This window comes from Panulirus ornatus, chromosome 19 (genome assembly GCF_036320965.1).
Source record: "Panulirus ornatus isolate Po-2019 chromosome 19, ASM3632096v1, whole genome shotgun sequence".
NCBI lineage: Eukaryota > Metazoa > Arthropoda > Malacostraca > Decapoda > Palinuridae > Panulirus > Panulirus ornatus.
Genome location: NC_092242.1, coordinates 66,782,352 through 66,801,944, shown reverse-complemented (window position 1 = coordinate 66,801,944; position 19,593 = coordinate 66,782,352). Strand labels below are relative to the sequence as shown.

The 19,593-nt window shown below is 42.0% G+C and overlaps 1 protein-coding gene across 9 annotated transcripts in view; it reads right to left on the bottom strand.

Annotated features, from left to right (window-relative positions):
- Positions 1-19,305, bottom strand: part of Fife (regulating synaptic membrane exocytosis protein fife) — a 434,397-nt gene extending 415,092 nt beyond the window's left edge. For 8 of the 9 annotated variants that reach the window (XR_011714138.1, XR_011714139.1, XM_071674263.1 and 5 more), the window contains exon 1: positions 19,204-19,305. The gene's annotated coding sequence lies outside the window, so the exon portion shown is untranslated. The remainder of the gene's footprint in view (positions 1-19,203) is intronic. The other variant, XM_071674264.1, reaches the window with a different exon arrangement.
- Positions 19,306-19,593: the final 288 nt, after the last annotated feature.

Genomic DNA, 19,593 nt, shown 5'->3' with positions numbered 1-19,593 from the left:
TGTATGGATTATGCCACAGCCTTTCCCTCACTCATCTGAAGAGTTGATTATGATTACACATGTCATCGGGGAGTTGAGGCACCTCCTTAGTCTCTCCCGAAGGATACAAACGTGACGGGGGGAAGAGGTGGCCATTTTCGCTGACACGGTGCTCGAACCAAGTCCATCCATGAACGCTATATATATATATATATATATATATATATATATATATATATATATATATATATCCTAACCTAAGCCAGGTACAATATTCATCTGGGGGGGGGGGGGACTGTTAACCGACTGCCGCGTCCAAGATTCGAACCTATGTATTCCATTCTTGTGGTGCCTCAGAGCACTCACCTCCAGATTTCCCATGTGTGAATCTCGTCCAGTAATTACGCTCCGTTCCAGTCAGGGCGCTAATCCCAGCTGAAGAGAACAGCACGGGGGAGGCCTTGGTTACTAAATGCAGAACTGCAGACGGTAACTGTTTTAACGGGCGAGTGGCCACTGGAGGCCAAACAGGAAGAGAAAACGTAAATGAGAGCACACGGGGGAAGGATAAGGATGTCGTTGACACAAAACGGCAGATCCATACTAGCACTCGAGCCTCGAGGAACAGCTCCGACTGAGGTCGAAGTGCACCTCGTTTTGGCTCCGTGCACACAACTGATGGAGTAGAAGGCTTAAATGCTCCAGCCGTTTACATATGGTTCATTCCACGCTGACCAGCAGCTGTCCTGCACGGATGCATGAGTGGGTATGGCTCACCCATCACTTAACCTATGGTTATACGACGATCCAGCCCAAGCCTGTAGATCACGTCAGCTGTTTGGTGTGTAGTATATGCCGCTTCCTACAGCCAGTGAGGGAGATAGCCCCTCCTAACTGGACAGGGGATGAGAGCCAATAGGACTACAGCGAATATTGCAGTGTCTTACACTGGGTTGGTATACAGAGTGAAAGCCTATGCTAATTTCTCAGTGGTATGGAATCCATGTCACTGACACACATTCCTGAACCGATGATTATTTAGGAACTGTGAGTGAAATTCTTGAATACTAAGCGCCACGAAAACTCTTAACCTACCTCAAGACAGGGGATGGGAACCGGATATCTTTATGATCCATTACCTACAAACAGCTACAAGATGTAGCCACACCATACTTCCCGTTAGAGAATCTCACACACTTCCCCGTTTTCCTCAAGCGAAGATCTGAGGGAAAATCGCAGAGGTAATGCTAGAATCATGTCGGTCAATTACCAGTGGAAATAGAACTCACGTATGGAGGCTCTACACACAGGGAACTCACGTGTGGAACCAGAGGATATTACTACAGTAGGCTGTTTGTGTGTGTCGTAGTCTAAAAACTGATTCGAACCCTGGAGGGCCTACAGATTCAGAGCTGTGCAGCTCCGCACGGGAGTAGGGTAAGGTTGGCTCCTTTGTGGCGAGAAGGTTCCTTACGTCTGGATAGGATGGCGAAGCCTCGGTGAAGGTGGCTTCTCATTTCCGTTGTTCCCACTAGAAGGAGGATTCCTAGAACACTCACACACACACACACACACACACACACACACACACACACACACACACACACACACACACACACACACACCACCACCACCACGTTGTCAGACCTTCATTTGATTAAGTAATGGTTTATTTCATCAAGTAACAGCTATTCAAGCTTACTAAACATGTTAATCTGCTGATCACATGTCAAGAGCGATCACGTAAGCTGGTGCTTGGAAGCTTGACCTTACGTAATCAAAACTTTTCTGCTGAAGTGGCATGATGTTATCTTGCCCCCGTAGAGGCGAGTTGCCAACTCGAGGCAGAAATCCCTTGCCTTTGCATCCTCAGTCCTGATGCTGTTAGTCTCTGATATCATTTTGAACTATTCCAGTATTTTTTTTTCTTTTCTTACCCATTCGTCATTTATCAATTCCTCCTAACGACCCCTTTTCTCATTCCATCTACATCACGTAAATCATCCCACACTCTCCATCTCTACTGCTCTTAGCATTATATTTTTTCTTCCTATCCTGACCTACATACACTCGGGGGTCCCACTATCATACATCAGGGCTGCGACACATAATCCCTCATGTCGGACTCTGGCCTCACTCTAATCTTGCATATTTCAAATCGGCCACAGCTTTCAGTGCGACCCCTCGAAGCCCCCTCACCTCACCAGTTCTTTCCTCCTCTCTCTTGCATGACTCTCCCTCCCTTCAACATCAGAGCTTTCCCACTACCGTCTTCATCTCTCTCTCTCTCTCTCTCTCTCTCTCTCTCTCTCTCTCTCTCTCTCTCTCTCTCTCTCTTCTCTCTCTCTCTCTCTCTCATCATCGTCATCACTACCCTGAGTGCAGCAACTAAAACACACACAACCCACGGTTACTCGCCTTAGAGACTGATCTCCCGTCACATTCAGGAGACTAGCGTCTCTCATACTCATCCATTCCCTTTCAGAGAAACAGAAAGAGAGAGAGAGAGAGAGAGAGAGAGAGAGAGAGAGAGAGAGAGAGAGAGAGAAGAGAGAGAGAGAGAGAGAGAGACCCATGTACTTATAATTCCCTTTTTCTATGACACTGTGTCCGAGAAACGCTCTCTTTCTACTCTACTCCCCCTCAGACCCTTCTGCACTACATATTCATTTCCATTCCATCTATTTTGTTCTCGGAGGAGAAAGAGATCAATGCACTTCTAACACTATGTATTTTCTCCTTACATGGAACTTAATTTCTTAACATTCGAGCAGCTTGTTTGAACGGAGGAGGAGGACATAGCTAGCAACTGAAGAGGAGCTGAGATCGGAGATACGTCGGCTTCGTTTTGTTTCTATACACTGTTATTCATTGTCGCTGTTGGTGGGGAGTGTGGGAGGAGGAGGAGGAGGAGGAGGAGGAGGAGGAGGTACCCCTCTCAGTGGGCGATGAAGTCAGCAACCTGTAATGAAACCAATTATCTCCGTCCAGACTCAACCGTCTCCCCGTCTTTTTTTTTTTTTTTGTCTTCATTTTCCCTGCTGTCACACCAGCATTAACATCATTCGCTCTCTCATCATTCACTCTCATTTTCTATGTGATATACACTTGGTCTTTTGGCTACGTAATTCATAATAGCATATGTGTATATAATTCCCCAGGAGAACTCCCTCCTCGAGAGGGATCCTGGAGTTAGTTACTCCAGGACCCCCTTTTCCAGGAGCTCCTGCCGCAGCCAAGGCTTTGCTCTTTCCAGCGGCAGGAAAATTAAGGACTCCTCTCGAATGAGAGAAGCTCTTTGATGAGAATGTACTCCTGAAGATACAGCCTCGCCAAAGATGACTGCACCTGTGGTGTAAACTCCTGCAGGCAGAGTCCAGTAATACGTACACACACACACACACACACACACACACACACACACACACATATATATATATATATATATATATATATATATATATATATATATATATATATATATATATATATATATATATATCAAAACTCTCCTCGAGGGTAATTCCATGTCATTATCTAGCAGATTATCATTTCCTTCGTATCAGCAGATTAAAGAGAGCTCACCCCCACAACTTTAATCATGTCTCACTTTATGAGAGATTCCCCAGCCGGTGTCTTGTTCCTTACGTGTGTGACCGCGCCGCGTGGAACTGCGCTTTCCCCCACCACACACACACACACACACACACACACACACAAGCCAGTTATAACTGGTTGAGATTAGAGCTCTCTTCTTCCCATGGACTCTCTGGTGAGATTAGTTGGCCAGCGCCTGTGACAGGAATACGTATTTGAAGACAGATAATAGGTAAGGAATAAGATTATACTAATATTGACTTAGAACTTAAGTAACTTAAGAATTTTGTGACTCTGCCACAGTCTATCTTAAGAGGCGCTACCGCACTTTGAAGGTCGAACAAACTTCCTGTTACAGTACTATTCAAGATCTGGATCTTGCCTTCATGCAATGGTCTGATAGGTATGAGGAACGTGAGGAAGGCTTTATCCCCCTCCACTCCTGCCTCTCCTCCTTCATCCTGCCTGTTCGAGCTCTGATTCCTTCGTTCTTCTTCTTTTTCTTCTTTTTACGCCTGAGCTGGATCTGTCTCAACACAACACATCCAGCAAAGCTTATGTCGCAGCCTCTTTACTAAAGCTTTTCGTTATATATATATATATATATATATATATATATATATATATATATATATATATATATATATATATATATATATATATATCAGGTAATTTCAATTCACCACCGGGAATATCAAGGAAGAAATCCTTTCCCAGTCGCCCGTCCTTAACCTAACCAGCAAAACGACATTGTGAAGCCCCAAGGACGCCGTCAGCGCGCCGCCTCGATGTGTACGTACGTGCGATCGAAAAATATTCCAAAATACTAAATTTGTGTGGCGGTAGGCCCGCCTTCTGCGCCGCCCGTGGGAGCATTTTGTGTGTCGAGGGGCCTCATTTTGAGGCTGGGAAACATTCTATCTCTTAAGGCGACGCTTTTTATGGCTCGCGGGGAAACCTTTCTTAGCCAGACGAAGGGGAGGGGGAAAAAAATGAGGGAGGGAAAAGGGAGGGAAGACGAAGGCAAGAGGGATGGGTTGTGTACGGTGGGGGAGGCAAGCATGCTGGCGGGTGGTCATATATCCCACCATAAGTATATCGAAATTGCCTTAAAATTATTGAAAAAAAAAAAAGATCCAAGATGTTACAACAGATCAACTGATCTGTTGTTGCTGACATTAATGATAATAATCAGAAAGAAATCGACCTACTGCTACTGCCACATCTCCTGCAGCAATTACCAATCCTATGAACCGACCCCAGAATATATACAGTAAATATATATAAATATATATATATATATATATATATATATATATATATATATATATATATATATATATATATATATATATACGTGTGTGTGTGGTAACTAAAAGATGGACAGGAGAGACTCTAGGCTCATCATAACACACAGCATATGTGTGGTGACGACAAGATGTACCAGAGGAAATGGCGAGAAAAACCCAGGGCGAATTTTCATATGGCACCAAAGAACGTTCTCTGACTGACGTTCTCTGACTTATCCTCCAGCTGATATCTTTTTTAAGGGGGTTGAGGGTGGGTGGGGAAGGTCATTATGTACTCTCGTATTGAGCCAACAGAAGGCCAGGCAGGGGATGGGGGAGGAGATAGGAGGAGGAGGAGCTCCTCCCACACTTGACGAGGTCTAAGAGACACTGATTATGTATTGATCCCTCCCCCCGTAGATGTCACTCAGCATGGGATGAACCATTCTCTCTCTCTCTCTCTCTCTCTCTCTCTCTCTCTCTCTCTCTCTCTCTCTCTCTCTCTACCATGGGACTCTGACACGCATCTTACGACGGACGCAAAGCGCCAGCAGCCATGCAAACTCACGTCCCAGGTACTCTCTACCAACGCAGGCGACCTACCACCAGCGAACGCCGGGATTCAACCCCCACCTCAACCTTCGCTATACACAATACCAACAACCCACCATCGCCTGCAGGAGTAACCCACCCATGCAGAAGGGACCGACCCGCCCCAAATCCACCTCCGGTCACTTCGGGAGAACTGCGGGAAAAGTGACCATCACTAATATGCTCCCATGCTCATATCATCGAATCACCAAATTTACCATCCATCCTGTCCAAATTACAGAGAAACTCCCCTCGTCAAATATTATATGCAAATTACCTAATTAATATGTGCATTGGAAGTATAATAAAGTTAGAGTATAATAATCTAACTTGGGGGGAAATGCAGCCATGGGTATTTTGTTTTTCTTCGTCGCTATGATTGGAACCTCATTACATGCATATGAATAATTTGTAATTGCTTTACTTTTCCTATTCCTATATATATATATATATATATATATATATATATATATATATATATATATATATATATATATATATATAAGTATGCATGTACGTATGTATGTAGAACTACCCTACCGGCGGACGCGGCAAGCTTCCTGAGCGCTGCAGTAGCCTCATAGGAACAGAGGAGATTCCTGGGCAATTTACCAATCAATCAACCAACCAACCAATAAGCCTAAAGATCCTCAAAATCACATCTGCTTCCTAAATCGACATAACATTACGTTCAAGATGAAAAACGGATAAAGGGAGAGGAACACAGATAATACAACAAGAGGGTGGGAAGGAGCCCCGACCACCAATAGACTGTACTGTATATTAGGGTAAGGGTCCTCCTCCTAGTGATAATCACCACCTGTAGGAGGAGGAGGAGGAGGAGACCAGTTCATTGATATAAGATGGAGAGTCTCCCACATACCCTACAGGTGGTGCATAGCCCACAGATTGCATACAGAGCAGAAGGGGAGGTGAGAGGGTAATATGATTCAAGCGATGCCATACGAATATATAAAAAAAAAAAAAGAGTTCAATGGGTGGAAAGAACTGGTCACCGAGATAAGGAAGATAACTGATAACTTATTTACAATGGGTATGAGGGAATTTATTCTGATGTTTATCAGGAAGAACCTTTTTCTCTGACTTATATTACTCAGTGGCACAAAAGTCACCCATATATATATACATGTATATACATATATTTCGAGTGAGTTAAAAGGCACAGATAGTGATGATGAATGTAACCATAACACATTTAATTGAAAGTCCAATCACAGATGCTTTTAAAAAGAGTGATACTCAAAGTATATTTCCTTAGAATCCCAAGTTTGAAATTTGATTCTGATAAAACATTTGTGGAAAACATTTCGATTAAACTTTAAAGGCACGTCTCTCACTCACAGATTATGTTAATTTCATACTTGTATAATAATGAGCTAATCTGCATACATTATACATGGGCAACAGATTTTTTGCCTCATTTTTTGTGATGGAGTTATGACAAAGCAAGAGATCAAGTTTATGGAAGTAACAAATGTAACTCGATAACTTAATGTCTAGGGTTTCTACAAGTGTACTCAAATGCAGTGCCGATTCATCTCATACTGACAGCACCAAGTAATCGTCACACAGATTTGCCTACTGACCACAGACAACAGCACGATATCAAGACCCAGTGGTCTATTACTGTCTGCGTTCCTTCGGGTATATAATACGTGTTGGTAGAACCCCTGAAGCCAGCTAGCCCCCTTCCCTACCCCCCCTTGGCTGCTGATTATTATGCATGACCCTAATAGAAAACACCTTTTGACCTTGACCTTCAACCCCTCTCCATCACTCTCCCCAGCCCGCGGCGGCTCCCAAAGAATAATCAAACAGGATATAGATTGATCCACTAACAACGATGAGAGGGGCAGTTATGCATCAGTGAAACGCGATAACGATTGACTATCCGTTCTGGATGGATTACGTATCAAACAGCTTTGCACCAACGGGGCCTGTGCGTCTGAACATGCCCCACATCAAAGCCTGCAAGGCTAATGAATCGCTGCGTAAAACAGAACTGCCATGGAGTAATTTCGAAGCCATTTCTTTCTTCTTTTTATTTAAAGAAAATATATTCAGCTCAAGTTAGAACTGCTTAAGATAGTAAAGTATTTGAAATCTGTGCTTTTACGAGTCCAGCATAAAAATGTGAAGAAGACTTATGGTAAAATCTCTTGTTTTATGAGGTTCCTTCACGTAAGATGCTCTGTTCACGAAAACTGGTGATCTTCAGGAATGTGGTGACTTTTGTGTAAAGAACAAAAAAGAAAAAAAATCTTCATTACAAGATTTCATTCACTGGTTCATAAGATATTGAGGTGCACAAGTATTTTGTGACTGTTTACATTACCTTGCAACTTTGATCTTTGACCTTACAGGGACTCCTTGATCTTTGACCTTATAAGACCTATTATGATACAAAGGTAAGGTTTTCCATGTATGTTGTATCAGTGGTATTGGTCTGGTCAATAGTCATTCCTTCAGTATGGACAGATATCAACGCCTGGTCTTACTATGAGACGATGTTAAAAAAACACATATACACTCAACTCAAACGAACACTTTTTTCTTTTGTTCCAGAATGAACTGCTAGGGGAACTGCAGGTCCAATGACCCACCTAGTATTCGTTGGGCCCGTGCGAGCGTCATGGTCGGCAACGTTAACCTATACAAGCATGGTCTTTGCACACGAGAATTAAGTCGCGTTTTGTGGCGAATTACATGAGTCACTTTAACCTTGACCTTTCACCCTGACCTCCAAGACTTGCTCAGGTATAGGACAATAATTTATGCAGTGTTCTTAATATGAATTTGGTTTAGTTCCTCGATCACAGTCCTTAGACAGTGTGTGTGTGTGTGTGTGTATGTGTGTGTGTGTGTGTAATTATATATATATATATATATATATATATATATATATATATATATATATATATATATATATTGTAACTACCTATTTTTGCTGTGTGGGGAGGGAGTTCTACACTCGTAGAGCCCCATCTCTTGAACACTCTCTTTCCCTACTGTGACTCAAATACCACGTAACTCTTGGGAGGTCAGGGGTTAATAGTCAAGGTCAGCAGGGATCTTGTGTGCAGGGTAGGATGAATGCTTTTTTTTTTTCTTTAATACGATACATGAATAAAGTACAGTTATATATATATATATATATATATATATATATATATATATATATATATATATATATATATATATATATATATTCCAACACCTGGGTCAGTTTTGAAGGCTGGTGGTCCAAAGGTGAAGGTCACTGAGGGCATGTGAGTCGTATTGCTGATAAATGCACACACACACACACACACACACACACACACACACACACACACCTAGGAGGGAAGATATATCAGAGGAAAAGTCATGGAGGTGGACAAATCAACACTGCAGGACGTAGCCGACAAGGTGGTGAGGCCGGAGTTCGGTAGACTTTTAAGTTGTTGATGATTTTTGGACTGGAAGAGGTACGTGCTCCAGCCGAAGACAAACGGGTGGTGAGGCCAGATATATGCTGACTGAAAGACTTACCAAAGGCTACGGACGTAGCCAGATAAAAGTCTCTGAGATGAAGGGGAGACAAAGGGAATGGATGGATATAGTCAAGACTTAAAGAGGACGTGCAGTAATGACTATTTTTCGATAGAGGGAGTAATGTAGGCGGAAAATACTTGAGGGAGGTTAATAAACTTGATGACAGGGAGGAATACAGAGACCAGACGTGATAGACTGAGGGAGGAACGAGACAGAGAGAAGTACAGAATGCACTCAGAAGGCAATTACGGGAGAGATCAAAAGAGGTTCGGGAACAGAGCAGCCCAGATACTGCCTCAGAGAGGTCAGGAATGCTAGATAATGATGCGATTGTCCGACTGAAAGCAATGTGTACGGAAGCGGATGGACCGGCAGCAAATGGATGGGATCTCGTACCCGGAGAGCGAGTTAGGTACAAACCTGACACTGTTGAAACAGCAAAAACAAAAGTAACTAAAGAGATTTGACCTAAAACGTCCGTAGGGATACGTGATGACAAGAAGAAGAGAAGACAGGAGAATAGTGGGAGAAAATTTGTCTTTATACAACACAATATCAAATTTCAGAAAACATTTTATAGCAAGCTCATGCTAACAGCTCAAAATGGATACAGTGGCTGCAGTGAAGGTGTACGTGGTGGCTTGGATGATACATAACTCTTCAGAGAATTTTGATAAACCAGGACAAATAATTTACTGATGAGAAATAAACAGTCAGGAAGATGGAAAAAGCAGCGAGACAAGCACTCGTCAGTGAAGTTAAGGACGTAATAGTGGGGAAATTTCCCTTAAAAAGAAATAAACCGGGAGAATTTACATTTTCGTGGCGTTAGAAAGTCATGGAGACACAAGTTCGAGACTCGCTGGTAATTTTCCAGCGTCAGTCTTGTCTCTGGGCGAGCTGGAGGGGTGGAATGACACAGCAATAACAGGCTATGGAATTCTGCTAATGCCAGAATAACGAGTGGATGAATAGAATAAGCGGAGTGATGAAAGCGTTAATGATGACATTGCTTAAAAGGCTGGACGATGGTAGAAAAGGTTCTCAAAATGGGACCCTAAGAACACAGAACTCCCTCCCTACAAATAGCGTTACTGACCATGAGTCACCACGGGCCCGCCCATCTGGGGGTCGATCGGACATGGCCTCAAATCCTTGGTGTGGTAGTCGACCTACACCAACCCCAGATGCTCATCCTACCCTGTGGCTGGTCGATAAATGGCTACCTGGCTTAGGATGGTGTGTGTGTGTGTGTGTGTGTGTGAGCGTAAATATATATGGGAGTAAAGACATGGCACATATACACGAAGTTTAAAGACGTGACACCATGAGTGTAAAACTCTCCTCTAAGACAATAGTAATCACTTTCACACACACACACACACACACACACACACACACACACACACACACACACACACACAGAAATAAACACCTGATCCCTCAGCATAACAGAATATCCCACTGGTCAATCTACCATTATATGACACACTGGCCGCAAATGAAGGCTTCCAACGCTCTCTCGGTCCATCGCGGTACTTCGAGAGTGCTACTGTGAGCTGAGATGGTAGGAGATTTACCGAGATACGACGCTGCTGTGATGCAACGATGCATGGCACATCCCACTTGACCCTACCATGTCCTCTGGCCGAGAGAGACATTCGTACGACCGAGAGTGTACCATAAGTGTGAGTGTGACCATGGATCGCCCGTGTGGACCCGAGCAACCAGGACAGTCTGAAGACGCTGAACCACGCACGTGAGAACACTACCCTCAAAAAATAGACAAACGAAGACGCAGAGGTTCTCTGATGGGATTGTACCACGAGGAGCAATAAGAATATATTACCGGAGATCAGAGCCAGGAATAATGGCTTTGATTAATTACGGTAATGACGTTATCTTCAAAGTCACGAGGCGGTGGGAACTTAGATGATGAAGTTTTACCGAGAATGTATCAAGACCAGAATATATCAAGTTACCACAGACGATGCTGACTGAGTACACACGGCACGTGAGCTTGTGAGACAAGAGACCCTCTTCTCAGACGAGGAGATTAGCTCTCAGCATGTAACTGAGACAACCCATGGTTGTTAGAGACCTTATGACATACAGAGTAAGAAAGTAGAGATTAATAGCACAGATCTGTTGCTCTTGTCCATCATTGTGTTTAGTAAGTGGAACTTCAAGCCACAAGTATCAACAACATATCTTTAGTATTAGTCATTCTTGATACAGACAGTGGTGCCACAGGACTCCACCTGCTTGAGGCTAGGCCGCGAGTGAAAAGTCGACGTTGGCGAGGTTGTATCATCAGAAGTACAGACAGCCTCGTCAAAGAACTCTTCACTCCAAAGGAGTCTACACTTTCCCTGCTAATGGAAGTAGCGCAGCCTTGCACTGCAGGGGGTTAGGAATGAAAATAGTCTTGGGGTAATTACGAATGAATGAATAAATACAGATAATCAAAAATTGATTATCTAACTTGATGTAGTAAAATACATAAGCGTGTCTCCCTGTGCCATTATGATATTGCGGTTCTTATAGAAACGAACAAAAGCACTGATCAGCGACACCATTTAAAAAAATTAAAAACAACTCGACGTTTGATATGAAACTTGTCTATTCGAGGACAAGTTTTACCCGCCACTTGCGTTTACATCATCGCCTACCAAAGAGTTTAAGTTTTTTTTTTCGCAAAGTTTAAAGTAAATGATAAACTTTGTTCCCCTGGGCGTGTAAGATCCGAATGAAATATCCAGAGAATTGAAAAGTGTTTGGCCGTGTTGGACCAAGGTTCGTGTCGACTGACCTCAAAATAAAAGACTGTCGCAGAGTTGTCGCTGCTTGAAAGAAAAAGAAAAGACACACAGGAAAAAGACATTACATATATATATATATATATATATATATATATATATATATATATATATATATATATATATATAGAATGCAGGAGAGTGAGAGCTGTGTAGAGGCGTACAAGGGATAGAATGATTTAGAGCGATGTGGTATACAGGGGGATACGTGCCGTCAATGGGCTGAACCAGGGTCTCTGAAGTGGTCCGAGGAAGTCGGGGAGAGGTCTGTGGGGCTTGGTTGTGGACAGAGAGGGATCTAGTTTCGGCGCATCATACATGACAGTTAGAGAGTGGCCGCTCTTCGTCTGTTCCTGTCTCCATGGAATTCAATATCGTGAAAAAATCTAAAAGAAAAGAAATTAGAATCAGAATCTACAAACGGTAAGTTTGTGCTGTTGGCGAACGAAGAATTTTGCAGTAATTCCTCGTCTTGCATTTGGACGACGAATACTGCATTCTATTCAAATTGCATTGTCTTGTCTTTGGGCGTATAAAAGACATTATGCTAATGAACCAACGCAAGAGAATTTGTCAATATATATATATATATATATATATATATATATATATATATATATATATATATATATATATATATATATATATATATGTGTGTGTGTGTGTGTGTGTGTATTCTTTTAATAGGACAACAACTTTATTCACAAAGACTAACATATATGTATATAGAATTCCTTAAACATGAAGCTCACACTCCCTCATATATATCTCTCTCGTGAATTTAAGATTATCTCAAATCTCATCAAAAGTGCGTTGCATCTCTTAACCTCCTGACGAAGGAGAGTGATGTTTGAAGGGCAGGGTTCCCGAGGGGCGTGATCTCGCGAGCGCTCCCTTCACTAAAGGTATCTATCCACCCAGTCATCAAAAATGCCTTTGGTAATTCTTCTTTACTTTAGAGGAGTTCGCTGTGGAAGAAGTATTTCTCACTCGTTAGTGTATGTAAGACTTTTTGGTGTGTGTGTGTGTGTGTGTGTGTGTGTAGAGAGAGAGAGAGAGAGAGAGAGAGAGGAAGGGGGGCCTGCATTTCCACAATGCATGGCCCACCACACAGCCGATATCCATCGGTGTGCGAATACCGGCAAGTGAGGAAGAGCTGAATGAAAGGTGAGGACAGTATAGGAGAAATGCGTGTCTACAATCTATAAGAACGAGGCGAACGCAGAGAAAGGGGGGTAAAAGTCATTGAGTTTTGATGAATATTATAGAAAACGAGGTTTAGAAAATACGAATTGGACAGTAACTGCTGACAGTACAATGGCTGAGACTCCCCTGTGTGCATCAAAAAAAAATCTCACTGGCCAAGTATCTTAAACCAGACTTTAGACTGACAGGGTTGAAAAGATCTCACGGGCGAAATATCTTTTTCAAAAAAGAAAAAGATAAAGATAATCTTTGTCAGATCGGCAGAGTCCACAAAGGCGAGCATGGTGGACTTATGTCCCTTTAAGACAAGAGGAGCATGAGGGAAGGAGAGGGGGGAGGAAAGAGGGAGGGGAGGAGAGGAGTGTGGTGAGTGGGTGGGGTGAGTCACCCCCCCCCCACCCCCCACCAATAGCGGTTCGGTCGGATCTTTTCAATAAACGAAAAAAAAAACTTGAATCGATGAACACCTTCCCCTCTCGCGCTCTGACTTTCGGTCGCTCTTGTGGGGCTAATTACAGCTGCTGCCTTCTTCCCCTCCCCCGGGTCCTGTGTGTGTGTGTGTGTGTGTGTGTGTGTGTGTGTGTGTGTGTGTGTGTGTGTGTGTGTGTGGCTCCCCAGAGCGTGTGGTCACGAAATTACGAGTCATTAACTGAGTGTGGTCACACACTTACAAGTCACTGATCGAGTGTGTGTGGTCACGCACTTAAAAGTCATTAATGGAGTGTGTGGTGACGCACTTATAAGTCATTAATTGAGTGTAGTCACGCACTTAAAACCTAATCGAAAAAGAAGATGCTAGCTTGCAGCCACTAAATTATCAACCCGCCATTATAACATTTAACGTTAAATAATGATAATACAGTTCTGATAATATCACACTTCAACAGGTGCAGATGTGATAGCTCACTCAAGGCAACAAGTGGATCTAATATGACACCACAACAGTATATTTATATTGCTGTAGCTGAGATCTCATGGCTAAATGAATGCCTTAATCAAGACCATCTCATTAGTGATGTCATTATATATGCCCTAGCCTACGCCAGGTACCCATCTTATCGACCAGCCACTCGGGGGGAGAGGGGGAAGATGAACAGCCAGGATGACTGTGGACCGAATGTCAAACCCGCTCCACCACAGGAAACTGTCGGCTCACAGACTCAGTCGAATACCCCCGAACCACAAATTGAACAGACGGACGATCACCATCACAACTTTCAACATTACAACAACACCCTTCAGCTCACCTTCACAACCGCTCATCTCTCGTGACAACTATGCGCCTACAAAACTACAACTTCATAAGCAATCCTCCTCAGTCACTTCATAAAAGGAATATGTAAATGCGCGACGTTTACTAAACAATTTTCTTCGAGGATATAATTGCATTAGGAGAAAGCTATTGCATAACTGGCATCTTTGAATCTTAAAAAGATATTTAATTAAATGTATGCGAGGCTAATGTGACATTCCAAGATACACTCATGTTAATATCAAAGGCGAAAACAAAGTAAGCGATGGAATATTGCAGTGACTTTTAACCTTAATCATGTTACTAAGACGTTGTTGACACAGACTTTATCTAATGTCGAGATTAAAGGCAAACTTCGTAAGAAAATAACACCATATTACCCTACGAGGACCCAGGATTAGGTTATGAGTGGAGGTTTTTTTTTAGCATATCAATAACATAGTGGTGAGAAATCTAGTATCAGCACTGCCTAGTTTTGATGGTGCCTTAATACAAGTCGTTGGGAAAACTGTTCATGGCATAAACCCATTTGTTTTAATTTTAGATACAAGGATAAAGTTGTGGTTGGATAAAAGTCTGTTACTTGTGATTAGCGACAACTCACTTTTGAGCGAGCTTTTAATACAGTTTGTAACGTTTGTCAACATGACAGACGTGAATCAAAAAGTATATATCATATTTCAGACTTCTGAAATTCTTATAATCACTGTTCGCATTGCTCTTGATAGGATACCCTGGGGTGATATCGTTAATGATATTGATATGGACAATGCTTTGGAAAGGTTCAGTTAAACTTTGAAACGAGTACAGAAAACATAAAGTGTCACTGCGTAGAAGACGGCGAAATAAAGAAATGTCTGATGTCAAAGCAAACAGCACAAAGGAAGACTCAAAGAGAGCAATAACCAACATAAATGAGTAAATTACGTTTATTTGTGTGGAACAATTAAAAGCCTACACGGCAAAGTAAACGTCAGTATGAAGCGTAAAAACTGGAGTGACATTACCCAATTATTGGTTGAGGAGAATGGTGGTTTAGTCCAAAACAATGAAGTTATGGCAAAGATCGTCAATTATCATCTTTACTCTTTCATCCACATCTACCGTTCATGGACAACTTTAATGTTCCAGGTCCAGTCCCAATGCTAGCGGCGGAGAACATTTTGCCACATACTGACAAGTTCGAAAGATATACCGTCAGCAAGATATGGAAGGAAAAGTAAACAAAACGGCAGGTCCCGATGAATTTCATGTACGATCAATTAACAAAGCAAAAAATTAGGTAGTTAACCCTCCCTTTCACTTGCTAAAGACGATGTCCCACATCAATTTAAGCTTGTCAATGTAATAAATGCAATTCGTAAAAGGCAAAAATGTCCCTGCCAAGTAAATCATCGTCCAATCAGCTAGAAATTCCAGAGAAGACTTATGGAAACCATCATCCGAGACAAGACTGCAGATTATTTTGCGGATCACCATTCAGTTATTGATTCCAGTATATATATATATATATATATATATATATATATATATATATATATATATATATATATATATATATTCCCGATATCATTCATGTCTGACAAGTCTGTTCGATTTCAATCTTACGGTATAAATAACATATGGTGGAAGGAAAAAAATATCAGCCAAAGTTAATTAGTCACATATTATTAGTGTTGCTGTGTTTCGGCTGCCGAATACACCAGTTTACTATATTCATTTCTTGATAAACGCCCATATCTTCGAGCATTATACACGAGCCTTAAGTTGTGAAAGCGTACGTATTTGACTGTGGAAACAGCAAAGCTTGGAAGTAATTCGCGTAAATCACTTTTACGAAAATAATAACAACAAATAATAATAATAATGATAATAATAATAATAATAATAATAATAATAATAATAATAATAATAATGATAATAATACATGCAGGGGTGAATTTCTCTCCCATCATATGGCTAAATGATAGCCTACTAGTACCGAATCTGCTCAAAAACATTGTCTCCTAACGTATGTAAATCGTCAAACAAGAAATCTTAACACGCGCTCAAATTTACATAATCACAAAAAAACTCATTGTATATATTTGTGACGGAAGATATTTTAGATTTAAGGCGAATCAATGTCTCAAGGTTATTTAAGACAGAATCCATACCATACGTTAAAACATGAGCAGCGCAAAAAAGTTTATCGATTCTTTTATCTCTCTCTCTCTCTCTCTCTCTCTCTCTCTCTCTCTCTCTCTCTCTCTCTCTCTCAACAGTTATAGGGGTTTCCCTGAGACAGATTCAAGCATCCTTTCTCACACTAATGGGTTGATTTTCAGGAAAGCTCAGCGGCAGTAATTGGATCAAAACTTTTTTGTCATAATCTTTTAAATCGTACGAAAACAAGTGCACCTAATTTCGCCTTGATGTGTGCTAGGATATGGTAAACCTCAGATTTCCTTTCAACGCGACAAATCGAGAATCATTCCTCTTCAAGCGTAAGGCTCATCAGCTACTCATAAAGTAGAAAACCTTCTCCAACCAGCATTCAGATTGTCTTCTTCCTAACCACACTAACTTGTGAGCTTTCTGAATTCTTCCACGATCACAAGCAACTTCAGAGGAATCCAATAGTGTCTGTTGCTGTCTGAATTCCTTTGTCTACGACAGTAATCTTTTTTATTTTTTTTTTAATCATCTAAACGTTAAGAATCAGCAGCAGATTACTACCCCTCCCGGTCTTCAATATCAATTAGTGTATTGTGTTCTTACTTAGCGAAGAGTTACGTTGAACTCATACTGGCATCGTTTGACCGAGATGAGTTCCCCGCGGATAACGAGCCAAATGGTATTGTAATTCAAGAACTAACGAGGGTTTAATATGCAATGTGTGTGTGTGTGTGTGTGTGTGTGTGTGTGTGAGAGAGAGAGAGAGAGAGAGAGAGAGAGAGAGAGAGAGAGAGAGAGAGAGAGAGAGAGAGAGAGATCGTGTGCACAGTTTGGTAGTTACCTTGAAAACCCTCGATGTTGTAATTTATCTGGCTGGTGTTTATAGCAGCTTGAAGCTATCAGCATTCTAATTACCCTTTATTTTTTTTCCAAAAGAAGGAACAGGGAAGGGGCCAGGCGAGGATATTCCCTCAAAGGCACAGTCCTCTGTTCTTAACGCTACCTCGCTATCGCGGGAAATGGCGAAAGCGAGGTAGCGTATATATATATATATATATATATATATATATATATATATATATATATATATATATACATACAGCGAGAGCGCGTTTAGCATACGCCAGCCTTACAACATATATACTGAACACCTGAAGGAGGAGGGTGTTCCATATCATTTGACTGGTCATAACTTGAATGTGAAGGCCTTTTAAGTGACCCTGTCATATGACTGACCTAAAGCCCAAATAAGCAACAGACAGACCAATGCAAAGCACTGAATTTTCAGGGTACTATTTATCTTTCCTTGAGGTGAGTTCTGTGTTTGCTCGGGAACCAATGAGCGAGACTGGCTTGGCGTGTTGTGATAAGGAAAGTAAAAGCAACACGGTTTGAGAGGGGAAAACAGAAGAGGGTGTGGTTCTAACAGGAGCTAAATAGAGACGCTATATAGATGACTCGATTACCTTTCGTATGATTTTCTAATCTAATCGTTTTAAATTACGCATATATATATATATATATATATATATATATATATATATATATATATATATATATATATATATATATATATATATATATATATATGTTAACTGTGTACTGGTTCGAGGAAGCTCAATGAGTTGATGAATGAGATGCAGGGGAAAGACCTCCCGTTTGACTCCTTCCCCTATTCCTATTTTTGGAAAGTGATAACACAGAAGGGAAAGAATTCTAGCTCCCGACCCCTGTAATCTCCTTCCACGACATGCAAAAGAAATAGTAGCATTATATCATCCCTATAGGGATATATATATATATATATATATATATATATATATATATATATATATATATATATATATGTGTGTGTGTGTGTGTGTGTGTGTGTGTGTGTGTATGTGTATTTCGATGTCTGTGTGCATGTGTTTCACTATGTAAACTTGTATACCTGACGACTGCATACAGTGGACAATATTCTCCTCCTCCACGACAAGGGACAACAGAGCGACGGAGATGATGAACCTGAACAGAGATCAATAAGTTTTCTTTGTCAAAAACTGACTTGCACTGCGCCTCATCTCTCTTCCCACACGTGAGGGTGATGACAATAAGGTTTCTGCCTCGACCAAGTGAATATGGAAGCAACAACAACCCTTAGGCTGTAGATGCAGTGTGTGTGTGTGTGTGTGTGTGTGTGTGTGTGTGTGTGTGTAACCCATCTCCTCTACAGCACGTCGAGGATATGATGGCCGTAGGTTACCAGTGGTGGCTAACGCTTGTAAGATAAGGTCCAGTTCCTTACCTTATTGTCCAATGTGATCACCCACGGAAGGAGTCCACTGTGGAAAACAACGAAATGCACCTTCGATGTAGCTCCGGTCAATCAATCTCTTTTTCCTCTCTCATATCTGATACGGACATCGACAACAGCGATGGTAAAGGTTTTCCCCATTCCTATCCAAGGGAGAGGTCGGGGAAAAAAAAAAAAAAAGGGGGAAAAAATTATCTACATCCCTCATAACTCCAGAGGTGTACAGAAAAAATATATATGAATTAAAACGACGGCTCTCCTGCCACCTCCCCTCCGCGAGGCCACCTGTTACATCTTATCCACGGTAAAAGTAGGGCTCTCTCTCTCTCTCTCTCTCTCTCTCTCGCTCCCTCCCCGGGCACACCAGGAACCCCCGGGCTCCTGCACTGAGACCCTTATGACGACACCTGGTCTCTCCCAAGGGCGGCACAGGGGAAAGCCGCATCACCACAAACACACTACCTCACTGGGAATATTCACGAACGCATGTTGACAATGCAACGGCCCGGGCCGCTGTAGTCCGTCCGGATGCTCTTCCCGCGAAGGCTGGGCGGTGACTGGCTTGGCTGACTAGGCTGGCTGGCTGGCTGGCTGGAGGGGGAACCATATAGCTGCGGACACCACTATCACGAAGACCCCGCAAGCGTAGTGAAGATCTTCCTCTCTCTCTCTCTCTCTCTCTCTCTCTCTCTCTCTCTCTCTCTCTCTCTCTCTCTCTCTCTGTCTCTCTCTCTCTCTCTACCCCAACCTGCCTCCGTCTACAACACAGGTGGTAAATACTTTTACTTGGCTTCTTTTGTTTTCCCCCCTTGAACGATTTCTACTTGGCTGTTATTTATTGTTGCTTTTTCT